Consider the following 12811-nt stretch of genomic DNA (forward strand, 5'->3'; position numbering starts at 1 on the left):
AACAGACATGTTTAAAAAATTTTTTTTTCAGTATCAGTAATAAATGTTTTCTATCCCTTCTCTCCTCCATATAAGTACTGGGGAATCTGGACTTAAAAGCATCTTCTCAGAAGGGTTCAAAGAAGTGGAAGATATAAGCTAAAAGTCCTTAATTTAGAAGTGATGCAGTTGCTCACAAGGTATGTTGAGGAGAGAATGAATGAAATGACAGTAAAGGCTCTTGCATCTGCATATCAGAATATTTAATGTTGGTAATTGCAACAGGTAATTTGCAATTATCGGTTTTTTTGTTCTTGAAAATATATTTTGTTAGTTATTTTTACTCAATATTTGGAGGATTTTCCAGTATTGAGAAAGGCACTGAGGAATTTTTGAGAAGTTGTTGAACTGGCTATCACATTTCAGAGAATTTTTTTTTTCATTCGTATTAGTCATACGAATAGTCTCATACTGTAGTGCTATTGCTATGAGTTGGAATCAACGACGGCAGTGGGTTTTTGGGTGGATAGTGCTATCACCTTGGTACATATATGAACTTGATGTTATGAATTTAAAGGGGCAGATGGTAAAGTAAAACAAAGACAAAATATGTTAATACTTCCCTTTAGAGGCGAAGTCAAGTTTGTTGACAGTAGTGTGGGGTATTTTATTTTATGGTACTATATTTGTGAATAGCATGGAAACCAGATTCTTAGAGGCAATGCTTTGTTACCTTTTAGAAGACTTTGATATGATGTTAAAATCACTTGAAAGGCTTGTTTTCTGATCTTGTAATAGTCCATAGTTTAGATATAGTGTGGGTTTTAATTTTCTGGTATGTTTTATTGTTATTTCATACTCTGGAATTATGTTTTTTAGTTTTTAATTTAAAAGATTTTGGTGATGGACGCCCTATTAAATTTGTCAGTCTTATTTCTCTGATGATTTTTGAGTTATTAATGTGGGCCCAAGCCTCCCATCTTTAAGTGAAAATTGAAAGAAACTGTCATCAAACTTAACATTTTTCAAACATTTTAGAAATTTCTTGATAAGCACGTAACAGATGGACTAAGTTATCAAACAAAGATGAGATATTGAAAGTTCAGGCTTCTCATTTTTTGTTCAGAGACAGAAAATAATCTTCAGCAAATCCAGCTGCATTTATGTGTAGAAGGGAAGTATTTGCCTTGCCAGTAAGAGAAATGCATGCTTTAATTTTTTATTGCCTTGAAAATGATCCTCTACTCTATTCTTGAACAATTTTCTTATTTTTGTACACTGTATAAATGAATCGTGGTTTTGAACTTTTTTACATCAGTAGTAAAAATGAAATTTGATTCGTTAGTAATAAGGTTCTTTTCATAAAAAACAATCATTTTGTCATGACAATTCCCATTAACTGTAACTGCGTTAGCAAAATAGAAACCATAAAGTCCATTTCATTGTTGTTACACACTTAGCTATGTTTTTGTGCTGGTAATATATTCTTACCTCTAAACTTCTATAAGCCAAAGAAGTTTCTTTGTGACTTAACCTGTGTTTGAACTTTTAGGAAAGATTGTCGGTGTACATATTGATCCACTGGGTCAGTATTTCTCGATATTGTAATGGAATTTCCCCCCATGTGTCATAATATCTGGGTCAACCTAGAGCATGACTAGTACTTTACATAAATAAAATGTTTCAGTTGTTAAACATGAAGAGGCCATCATTACTCCAGTATTTATTTCTTTGAAGTAATATTGGCAGCTAACTCTTTAATGATCTGGCCTTTTGTTGACGTCCTTTTCTTTTGATTATTAGTTATAATGATATAGGAAAATGTTTTGACTCATGCATTTTAAGTAGTGTTTCTAATTTTCTTATTTATAAATTTTAAAAATGTATGTCAATAGGAAATAATGTAAAAATAAAAGTTGTCTGATTTTTTCAGTAGTCATTTTTACCACTGTAATTTTTCTATTACAGTTCATCAGTTTGAGATTCTGGTTTGGCCAATGGTTAAGAACTACAACCAGTTACTTAATGTTAACTATTTGTTAACATTAACTTCCTCAGTTGAGATTGTGAGTTATTCCTGACGGATTTTCTGTCTAAACTCACTTCTTCTTGCCAGGTATTTGTACTGATTTTCTCATACTATCATTTAGTGGTTATTTGGAGACTGTAATAAAAATTGACTATTAAATATTTAGATGTTTTAAAAATCATGGGGTACAGTTTAAAGACATAAAATATGTTATTATTTACAGTTTTGGATTATCTTTGTATCATAGGTAAATGACTTTACTGGTCTGCCTTTTATAAAAAGATTATGGCATGATTTGAATTGGGCTAGCAGGATTAAATTGTTTTTTCTCTGAGATTCTCTCTTTTCTCAATCCCAGAATAAGATAACTGCCATCAGGTCAGAATTTTTATTGATGTGAATAAGCCATTATGGTCACTGGGTACCAAATTGGGACTAGTAGCTGGGACTACTAGTAATGTTGTCAGGAAGGTGGAAGTGGGGTGAGATTTCAGGAAGGCAAAGTTTCAAGGTAATGGGTTAATAAAATGAAACTAACTGGAGAAAAAAAAAACTGGAGCGAAGGTGGAAATGTCAAAATATATATCTGAAGCAGTAACTTGGAATTTATAATATGGTCAGGAGCCAGCTTGGTAACTGATTTAGATGAACAGAAGAAATTCTGAGGCTTCAGATGAATCAGCATTTAATTGCCTTTCATTAATGATAAATCTGTGATAATAGTCATGATCAAAACTGTAACTGTTCAGTTACTGTTTCAGTGTGTCAAATCACCCCACACTTTAGGGGAGTAAGGCAACCATTTTAGTATGTTCATGGGTCATGTGGGTCAGTAATTCAGACAGGGCAAAACAGAGATGGCTCGTCTCTACTTTATGATGTCTGGGTCCTTAGCTGGGAAGTCTCAAAGACTGGAAGTGATTCAGTGGTTTAGGGCTGGAAACATATGGAAGCTTCTGTACTCACATGCCTGGCAGTTGGTGCTGGCTAGGACCACAGCTGGGGTAGTCTATTGGAATACCTATATAGGTGGTCCCTCCATGTGGCCTGGGCTTCCTCAGAGCCTGGGGGCTGCAGGGTAGTCACATCTTTTACATGGTGGCTCAGGTCTCCAAAGGGAAGTGTCCAAGCCAACAAGATAGAAGTGGCATCATCTTTTATGACTTAGCTTTGAAAGTCAGGTGACATCAATTCTGCCATGTTCTGTTGGTCAAGAGGGTTACAAGCCTGCCCAGATTCAAGAGATGGGAATTAAACTTTACTTCTTAGTGGGGGAGTGGTAAGGGTATGGAAGAGCTTGTGGGTTGGGAGATATTGTTGTGGCTATCTTTAAGAAATATAATTTGCCATAGTAACCAATGTGGTAATATTACTGGTGCAGAGGGCCCTGCTGAGCCAGTTTTAATAAGGGCTGGGAACTCCTAATAGAGGTTGTAAAACAGGTGGGATGCATGGGAGGTCGGGGGTGGGTAGAATAGTGTTTAAAGGGAGTATTGTACATTACAATCAGTTATCTGTAGAGCTCTCTAAAACAAGTGATGTGTGCTTTGTGCTGTATTCCCCACAGCACGTGCATGTGAGCATGTGCACACACATGTATTCTCTTTTTTCTCACTCCAGGCCTATTACATGGAAAAGTTGAGGGTGATGACTCTAGGGCAAGTATATTTTTCAAATACTCCATGGATGATTTGGCTATGCTTCTCTAGTTAAGAACTATTGAACAATTTGGAGAGAAAGTGAGTATCTTGAGTTTATACCGTTGAATTTAGTATACGTTGTGGAGATATTATCATTCTGTAATTTGGCTTGTTGGGCTTATTTCCAGAGTTACAGCATTTTTTTTGCCATTAGATATCTTTCAGGCTTTAGACAGCGGAAGATTTGCTTATATTTTTCTGCAGAACATACATATTTATTGAGTACCTAGTTCATACTAGGTGCTCTGCCAGGTGCTGGGGATACAAAAATGAGTAACACAATTCTTGCCGTTGATGAGCTTACATTCTTGTGCAGGACACATTCATGGGAACAGATAATTTCAGTATAAATTGGTGTATGTTATAATAGAAATGTGCACAAAGGCACCTAATTCTGGAATCCTTTACTGAGAATTTTACATTCTTTCCCCCCCAGCTAAATTAGGGGTGCTAGATTTTTGGTAAACATCTCCTCTTCCTGCCCCTCACCTTTTATCTGGCTAACTTCTACATATTTTTTGGACCCAGTTCATATTTCATCTCCTTATGAATTCTTTTCTGACTTCTTCAGGCAGATTTAGTTACTTCCTTAAGTATTCCTACAGTACTTTATATACGTTTCTCAGCTGATGTTTATATTAATAGAGCACTTACATAATTTATCTGATTTTATTCTTCTAACAACTTTACACAGTAGCTTATATTTCCTCTCTTATAAATGAGAAATTTGAGGCAAGAAGAGGTTAAGCAGCTTGCCTGAGGTCATTCAGACAGTTAGTTGCAGAGTTGGGAAGGAAACCCAGGTATGTCTGACTCCAAGATCTATGCTTGTATTCACTTTAAAAATTTTTTAATTTATTTTGGTGAAAATATACTTTGTAAAACATTCACCAATTTCTACATGTACAGTTCAGTGACACTGATTACACTCTTTAAGATGTGCAACCATTCTTGGTATCCTTTTCATTCTTTACTAATTAAACTATTGTTTTGTTTAAAGATGACTTCAGGGACTAGTTTCAGTTTATGGTTTAAAGATTATCTCAGGGTAATAGTTTCCGGGTCATCCAGCCTCAATTCCTCCTGAAACTCTGTATTCCAAGAGAATTTGAAATTCTCCTCCACATTTTTTTTCTTTTGATGAGAATTCTTCTGTAGAATCTTTGATCAAAATGTTTCATAACGGTAGCCAGGCAGAATGTAGTTCTTCTGGTCTCATGGCAAAGGAAACAGTTGTTCTTGGAGGCAATTGGACACATTCTAGCATTCCAGTTCCTCCTCTGATTCCTGACTCTCCTTCCTCTGTTGTTCCAGGCAATTAGAGACCAATTGTTGTACCTTGGATGGTTGCTTGCAAGTTTCTAAGACCCCAGGCACTATGCAACGAAATGGGAGGTAGAATAGAAACACTAAAAACAGTGTTAGGCCAATTGACTGGTGTCCAGTGAAACCATGCTCCTAAAGAAAACAAACCAAGAAAATAAGTCCCAGGAAGTGTTTGGTTTTACACAATCAGCCTCAGTAGCTGCTCTTGTTGTTGTTGTTGAAGAAATAAATGTAACACAGGACTTGCCAATTCATCCTTTTTCAGATGTACAGCTCAGTGATACTAATTACAATTACATTCATCATGTTGTGTAATCATTACCCTTAACCAAGATCAAATTTTCCATCATGTAAACAAAAACTCATTGCTTCCCAAATAGTGGTTCCCCCTTTGCCCCTACCTCCTACCCCTGGTAACCACAAATAACTTTGGTCTCCATACATTTGCCTGTTCTTAACATTTCATGTAAGTGAGATTGTATTTGTCCTTTTGTGATTGACTTATTTCACTCGGTATAATATTTTTAAGTTTCATCCATATTGTAGCATATATCAGGTCTTCTCTGTAGGGTTAAGTAGTAGTCCATTATATGTATGTACCACATTTTATTTATCTACTTATCTGTTGATGGACATTTAGGTTGTTTCTACTCTTTGACTATTGTGAATAGTGCTGCAATGAACATTGGTGTACATATTTCTGTTGTGTTGTTCCTTTTAAGTCATTTGGGTATATACCTAGGAATGGGATTTGCTGGGTCTTATGAAAGTTCTATTTTTAGCTTTTTGAAGAATGGCTGTGCCATTTTGCATTTCCACTAGCAATGGATAAGGGTTCCAGTTTCCCCACATCTTCTTCAACGCTTGTTATTATTTTTAATCATAGCCATCCTAGTGGGAGTGAAGTCATATCTCATTGTGGTTTTGATTTGCATCTCTCTGATGGCTAAAGACGTTGAACATCTTTTCTTGTGTTTCTTGGCCATTTGAATATCCTTTTTGGTGAAATGTCTATTCAAGTCCTTTGCTCTTTTTTTGTTTGGGTTATGTATTCACTTTTTATATTGTCAGTGATTGTTTATATGTATCCCAATCACTCTCCTTTCTAATCCCCTTTTGTGGCCTTCCACCCACTCGAGAAAATTAGATCCCAGAGAGCAATAAAAGTTTTATTTTCATTTTTGTCTTTTATTATAGTCCCTGGTACATTTTAGAAGTTTAATAACCTGTGTTTGTTATTCAGTTAAATACATTTAATCTCTGAGGTTTTTCTATCCCTGTTCTCATATTCATGAAGGGGTTCTGTGACGAGAAGGCTAAGTTACCTTATTGCTTGTTTTTTCTTCTTAGGAAATCCTACAGTTCTGCCAGGATTTCAGGGGGTATAATAACAAGTCAAATCCTCTGTAGGGGATCATTTGTTTCATAGCTAGCTGGGAGGAGTGAGGAAGGAGAAATAGATGATTTTTTACTTAGCTTGATGGGAGATAGAGAGTGTATGTAAGTACTTAAAATAGGGAGTATATGGTAGGAACTTAAATTTTAAAAATAGGTGCTATTATTAACATTTATGATATTTATTTGTTTTGGAGTAGTGGGGTGAACTGCTCCTTAGTGTGGGGGGTATCTATTTTGCATTTTCTGGGATTACATTCAGAGAACCATTAAACTATTGCACCTTGAAGGTTAACATTATGGAGGTCTAATACTTATGTGGGGCTGTTTGTCTTCTCTGCATTTTGTGGCCAGAAATTGCACTCTTAATCTTAACCAGCTATTTTTGTATGTGGGCATACCGCGGAGATTATTGTGTGTTCGGTTCTAGACCATCACAATAAAGCAAGTATCACAATAAAGTGAGTCACATGAATTTTTTGGTTTCCCAGTACATGTAAAAGTTATGTATACTATACTGTAGTCTGTTAAGTGTGTGATAGCATTATGCCTAAAAAAACACTGTACATACCTTAATTAAAAAATCCTTTATTTCTAAAAAATGCTAACCATCATCTGAACCTTCAGCGAGTTGTAATTCTTTTGCTGGTGGAGGGTATTGCCTTGATGTTGATGGCTGCTGACTGATCAGGGAGGTGGTCGCTGAAGGCTGGGATGGCTCTGGCAATTTCTTAAAATAAGACAGGAATGAAGTTTGCTGCATCAATTGACTCTTCCTTTCATGAAAGATTTCTCTGTAGCATGCAATGCTGTTTGATAGCATTTTACCCACAGTAGAACCTCTTTCAAAACTGGAGTCAGTCCTCTCAAACCCTGCCACTGCTTTATCAATTAAGTTTATGTAATATTCTAGATCTGTTGTCATTTCAACAATGTTCACAGCATCTTCACCAGGAGTAGATTTCATCTCAGGAGACCAATTTCTTTGCTCATCCATAAGAAGCAGTTCCTCATCCGTTAAAGTTTTATCATGAGATTGCAGCAATTCAGTCACATCTTCAAGCTCCACTGCTAATTCTCGTTTTCTTACTGTTTCCACCACATCTGCAGTTACTTTCTCCACTTAAGTCTTGAACCTCTCAGAGTCATCCGTGAGGGTTGGAATCAACTTCTTCCAAACTCCTGTTAATGTTGATATTTTGACTCTTTTTCTCATGAATCACGAATGTTCTTAATGACATCTAGAATGGTGAATTTGTTCCATTAGGTTTTCAATTTACTTTGCTCAGATCTATCAGAGGAATCATATCTATGGCAGCTATAGCCTTGTGAAATGTATTTCTTAAATAATCAGACTTGAAATTACTACTTGATCCATGGGCTGCAGAATGGATGTTGGGTGACCAGGTGCATTGTCAGTGAGCAGTAATACTTTGAAAAGAATCTTTTTTTCTAAGCAGTAGGCCTCAACAGTGGGCTTAAAATATTCAGTAAATCATGTTGTAAGCAGATGTGCTGTCATCCAAGCTTTGTTGTTCTGTTAATAGAACACAGGCAGAGTAGATTTAGCATAATTCTTAAGGGATTTTCAGATAGTAAATGAGCATTGGCTTCAACTTAAAGTCGTCAGCTGCATTAGCCCCTAACTAGAGAATCAGCTTGTCCTTTGAAGCTTTGAAGCCAGGCATTGACTTCTCCTCTCTAGCTATGAAAGTCTTAGATGGCATCTTCTTCCAACATAAGGCTGTTTTGTCTATCTTGAAAATCTGTCATTTAGTGTAGCCCAAAACTCATTGCCATCAAGTTGATTCTGACTCACAGTGACGTTATAGGACAGAGTAGAACTGCCCCATAGGGTTTCCAAGGAGCAACTGGTGGATTTGAGCTGCCAACCTTTTGGTTAGCCGCTAAGTTCTCAACCACTGTGCCGCCTTCATCAGTTATCTTAGCTAGATCTTATGGGTAACTTGCTTCAGCTTTACATCAACACTTGCTGCTTCACTTTGCACTTTTATGTTGTGGAGGTGGCTTTTTTCCTTAAACTTCATGAACCACCCTCTGCTAGCTTCGAACTTTTCTTCTACAGGTTCCTCACCTCTCTCAGCCTTCACAGAATTGAAGAGTCTTACTCTGGATTAGGCTTTGGCTTAAGGGAATTTTGTGGCTGGATTGATTTTCTATCCAGACCACTAAAACTTTCGCCATGTCAGCAATAAGGCTGTTCTGCTTTATTATCACTTGTGTAGTCACCGGAGTAGCACTTTTAATTTCCTTCAAAGAACTTTTCCTTTGTATTTACAACTTGGCTGACTGGTGTAAGAGGCCCAGTTTTCATCCCGCCTCAGCTTTTGACATGCCTTCCTCATTAAGCTTAATCATTTCTAGCTTTTGATTTAAAGTGAGAGACCTGCGACTCTTCCTTTCATTTTAACACTTAGAGGCCACTGTAGGGTTTTTGGAAACCCTGGTGGCGTAGTGGTTAGGTGCTACGGCTGCTAACCAAAGGGTCGACAGTTCGAATCCGCCAGGCGCTCCTTGGAAACTCTTTGGGGCAGTTCTACTGTGTCCTATAGGGTCGCTATGAGTCGGAATCGACTCGACGGCACTGGGTTTGTTTTTTGGTTTGGTAGGGTTTTTAATTGGCCTCATTTCAATATTGCTGTGTCTCAGAATCAGGAGGTCTGAGAAGGGAGAGAGATGGGAGAATGGCTGATCGGTGGAGCAGTTGGAACACACACATTTATCAATTAAATTCTCTGTCTTATATGGGCATGGTTTGTGGAGCCCCAGAACGATTAGGATAGTAACATCAAAGATCGCTGATCATAGATCACCATAACAGATATAATAATAATTAAAAAGTTTTGAATATTGCGAGAATTACCAAAATTTAGACAAAGACATGAATTGAGCGCATGCTTTTGCAAAAATGGTACCGAAAGACTTGCTGTACTCAGGGTTGCCACAGACCTTCAATTTGTAAAAAACACAGTATCTGTGAAGCGCAATAAAACGAGGTATGCCTACAGTTCTGCTATTGCTGTCAGGTTCATCTCTATTTTCGAGAAAAGCCTAGACATGGTGTCAGTGTTTTCTCTTCTTTTGTGAATTTCATACTGTCATTTTTAGAAAGAGAATTCAAGTTTTGAGTTCTAGCTACAAGGTTAAAAAACAAGTTCATATCTGTTAATTCATAATAACCATGTGTGGTTGGCCTGCTTTTTAGTGTAAATTAATGAAAAATGGCATATCATTTTTATAATGAGACAAAGTCTAAGCATAACCACTTGAGAACCTGACACATGCATACTTAGCAAGAATGGAAGGTTTTTCATTTGACTTGTTTTCCCTTTAGTCTGTGTTATTAGCTTGTGGATGGTTGTGAGTTTTATTTGACCCTTGTTAACCTCTAGAAGTTTGTCAGTTTTATGAAATTGATCCTTGAATATCATTTTGAAATTGATCTCTAGGCTTAGATGGTTGATGTTCAAGTCTTATAATTACTAGCTTAATTTTACTTTCCTTATTGATTAAATCTAATGAAAAAGCTATCATTTAACTACTTTGGTTCCCAAACCAGTGCAGCCTCAGTTCATTAATCTTAAAGGCTTATTATTGAACGCTATAAAATGACAACGTGTTACTAAGGCGTGTTTTAAAACACAGCTTGAAGCCATGTCCACAAAACTTGAGTGGAATAAGGTGGGCAAAAGTCTTCTTGAGTAAAATTAACTTGCAAATTCCAGTACCACGTTGTCTGAGGCAAATGCATATAAAAGGTGAAAAGAACTTAATCTTATTCCAAGTGCAATGTAGGTCCCTAGGACAGCCTTTTTTTTGTGTTGTCCACAAACCATCTGCATTAGATTTACTGGGGGTGCTTTTTGCAAGTGCAGATTCTTGGTCCTTATCTCTACGGTATCAGAATCTCTGAGTTTAAGGCTTGGCGGAAATATGCAATATTCCATACAAAGGCTTGAGAATCACTGTCCTAGGGTGAGTATAATTGCTTTAATTCTAATAAGTATTACCAGAGAATGTGTATTTATGGGCTCTGCTTAGTTGTTTAGTTGTGTGTTTGCTTACTCTTGTCACTTAACAGCATTGTGAATTTGGGCAAATTATTGTGCTTGTGCCTCAGTTTTCTTACTGTAAAATAGGGATAATGGTAATGGTATCTGCCTCATAAAGTTATTGTGAGATAGCTGATATATGTCAAGCACTTAGAACAATGCACATTACACACAGTGAATGCAATATGAGTCTTTTAAAAATTTCTGTTTGCCTCAGCTTTATTAAGATTTTTACCCTTTTTAAGTATACAGTTAAATGATTTTTTGGTATATTTACAGAGTTGTGTAGCTATCACTAATCTAATTTTAGAACGTTCCCATCATCCCGAAAAGACATTCCTTCCTCTTTTATAGGAGCCCAGGTGGTGCAGTGTTTAAGCACTTGGCTGCTAACCAAAAGGTCAGTGGTTTGAACCCATCAGCCACTCTGTGAGAGAAAGATGTGACGTTCTGCTTCTGTAAAAATTACAGCCTTGGAAACCCTGTGGGGCAGTTCTGCTCTGTCCTATAGGGTCAATAAACCATACCCGACCAAACCCATTGCTGCTGAGTTGCTTCCAACTCATAGCGACCCTATAGGACAGAGTAGAACTGCCCCGTAGATTTTCCAAGGAGTTTCTGGTGGGTTTGAACAGCTGATCTTTTGGTCAGCAGCTGTAGCTCTTCACCACTACGCCACAAAGGTTTCCAAATATGGTCAATATGAGTTGAAATTGACTTGATGGCAATGGGTTTAGGTTTGGTTTTGGTTTTGGTTTATCCTTTTACAGTCACTCCCTATTTCCACCCCCAGCCCTAGACAACTACTAATCTACTTTCTACTTATGTAGATTTGCCTATTCTGGACATTTCATATAAATGGAGTCATACAGTGTGTTTTCTTTTGTGACTGGCATCTTTCACTGGGCATAATGCTTTTTAAGTTTATCAATGTTGTAGCTTATATCAGTACTTCGTTTCTTTTTATTGCCAAGTAGTATTCCATTGTATGGCTATGTCACATTTTGTTTACCATTCACTTATTGAGGAGCATTTGGGCTGTTTCTATATTTTAACTATTGTGAATAATGCTGCTATGAACATTTCACTTGCAAGTCTTTGTGTGGACATGTGTTTTCATTTCTCCTGGGTGAATAGCTACATGTGGAATTGCTGGGTCTTGTAATTCAATGTTTAACATTTTAAGGAACTGCCAAACTGTTTTCCAAAGTGGTTGCACCATTTCACATTCTCAGTGTATGAGAATTTCAATTACTTCATGTCCTCGTAAACACTATCTGTCTTGCTGATTATAGCCATTCTAATGAGTGTGAAGTGATATCTCATTGTGATTTTGATCTGCATTTGCCTAACGACTAAATGTTGAGCGTCTTTTCATGTGTTATTGCCATGCATATATCTTCTTTAGAGAAATGTCTGTTCAAGTTCTTTGTCCATCTTTAAAAATTGGGTTATTTGTCTCTTTATTATTGAGTTGTAAGAGTTCTTTATATATTCTGGATATAAGCTCTGTGAGTCTTGAGGAATCTTTACGGCTATCACCGCCTTCATAATTATAATTATCACCTACATGGAAGTCTAATAGTGTGTGACTGGAAAGGGATAGATTGTCATTATTCTCTAGGTTCATTTGGGCCTCAAGTTTGGATGTGAGGGAGTTTTCCTGCATTTTCAGGCTGTTTTGCTTTCCATGCTCTGGTTCTTGAATGGCAGTATGTACCATAGATATTAATTCTACTACATCATTCATTCATTCATGTGACTTCACTTAGAGTAATTTTAACCTTTTGTTTACCACTTTGCTACAAATGAGTGGCTGGAGTTTTGATGAGGAATTTGTGGGATATTATGTGAATTACTTGTCATGGGTTCAGTAAGTTGGCAGTCATTAGGCATTCTGAAGACTGTGTACTGTTGTATGTAATTTTTTCTGAGTTCTTATGTAACATGTAGCCCAAACAGAAGTAAGCCTTGTTATGGGTATGCCAGATAATCTTTATTGTCATAGTCAGTAGATCCTACTATTTTTTTTTTTTCTTTAAACTTCAAATGTTATAAAGGTCAGAAATACGGAGCTTGGCCATACATACCACTAGAGTGTGAGTGCCTTAAGGGCAGTTACTTGGTTTTCTTTATAAATGTATCTTTAGCATTTAGAATGGTGCCTGGCACATTATAAGCATTCAGTAAGTATTTACGGAATAAATGAAAAAAACAGATTTGTAGAATGTAGCTAAATTCACTTTTCGAAATGAGGACTATGTACAATTTACTATACATATTTATATACAACAAGCAATAAAGGATAT

General features: G+C 36.7%; 1 protein-coding gene across 3 annotated transcripts in view; it reads left to right on the plus strand.

Annotated features, from left to right (window-relative positions):
• The window catches only part of MTX2 (metaxin 2), an 87530-nt gene that overhangs the window by 8385 nt on the left and 66334 nt on the right, over positions 1–12811 (plus strand). Inside the window, exons 2-4 of one of the 3 annotated variants that reach the window (XM_049887518.1) lie at positions 76–179; positions 1948–2095; positions 3629–3747. The exons of 1 other annotated variant lie outside the window; for it this stretch is intronic. The gene's annotated coding sequence lies outside the window, so the exon portion shown is untranslated. The remainder of the gene's footprint in view (positions 1–75; positions 180–1947; positions 2096–3628; positions 3748–12811) is intronic. One more of the 3 variants, XM_049887519.1, reaches the window with a different exon arrangement.

The sequence above is a fragment of the Elephas maximus genome, chromosome 6 (assembly GCF_024166365.1).
Source record: "Elephas maximus indicus isolate mEleMax1 chromosome 6, mEleMax1 primary haplotype, whole genome shotgun sequence".
NCBI lineage: Eukaryota > Metazoa > Chordata > Mammalia > Proboscidea > Elephantidae > Elephas > Elephas maximus.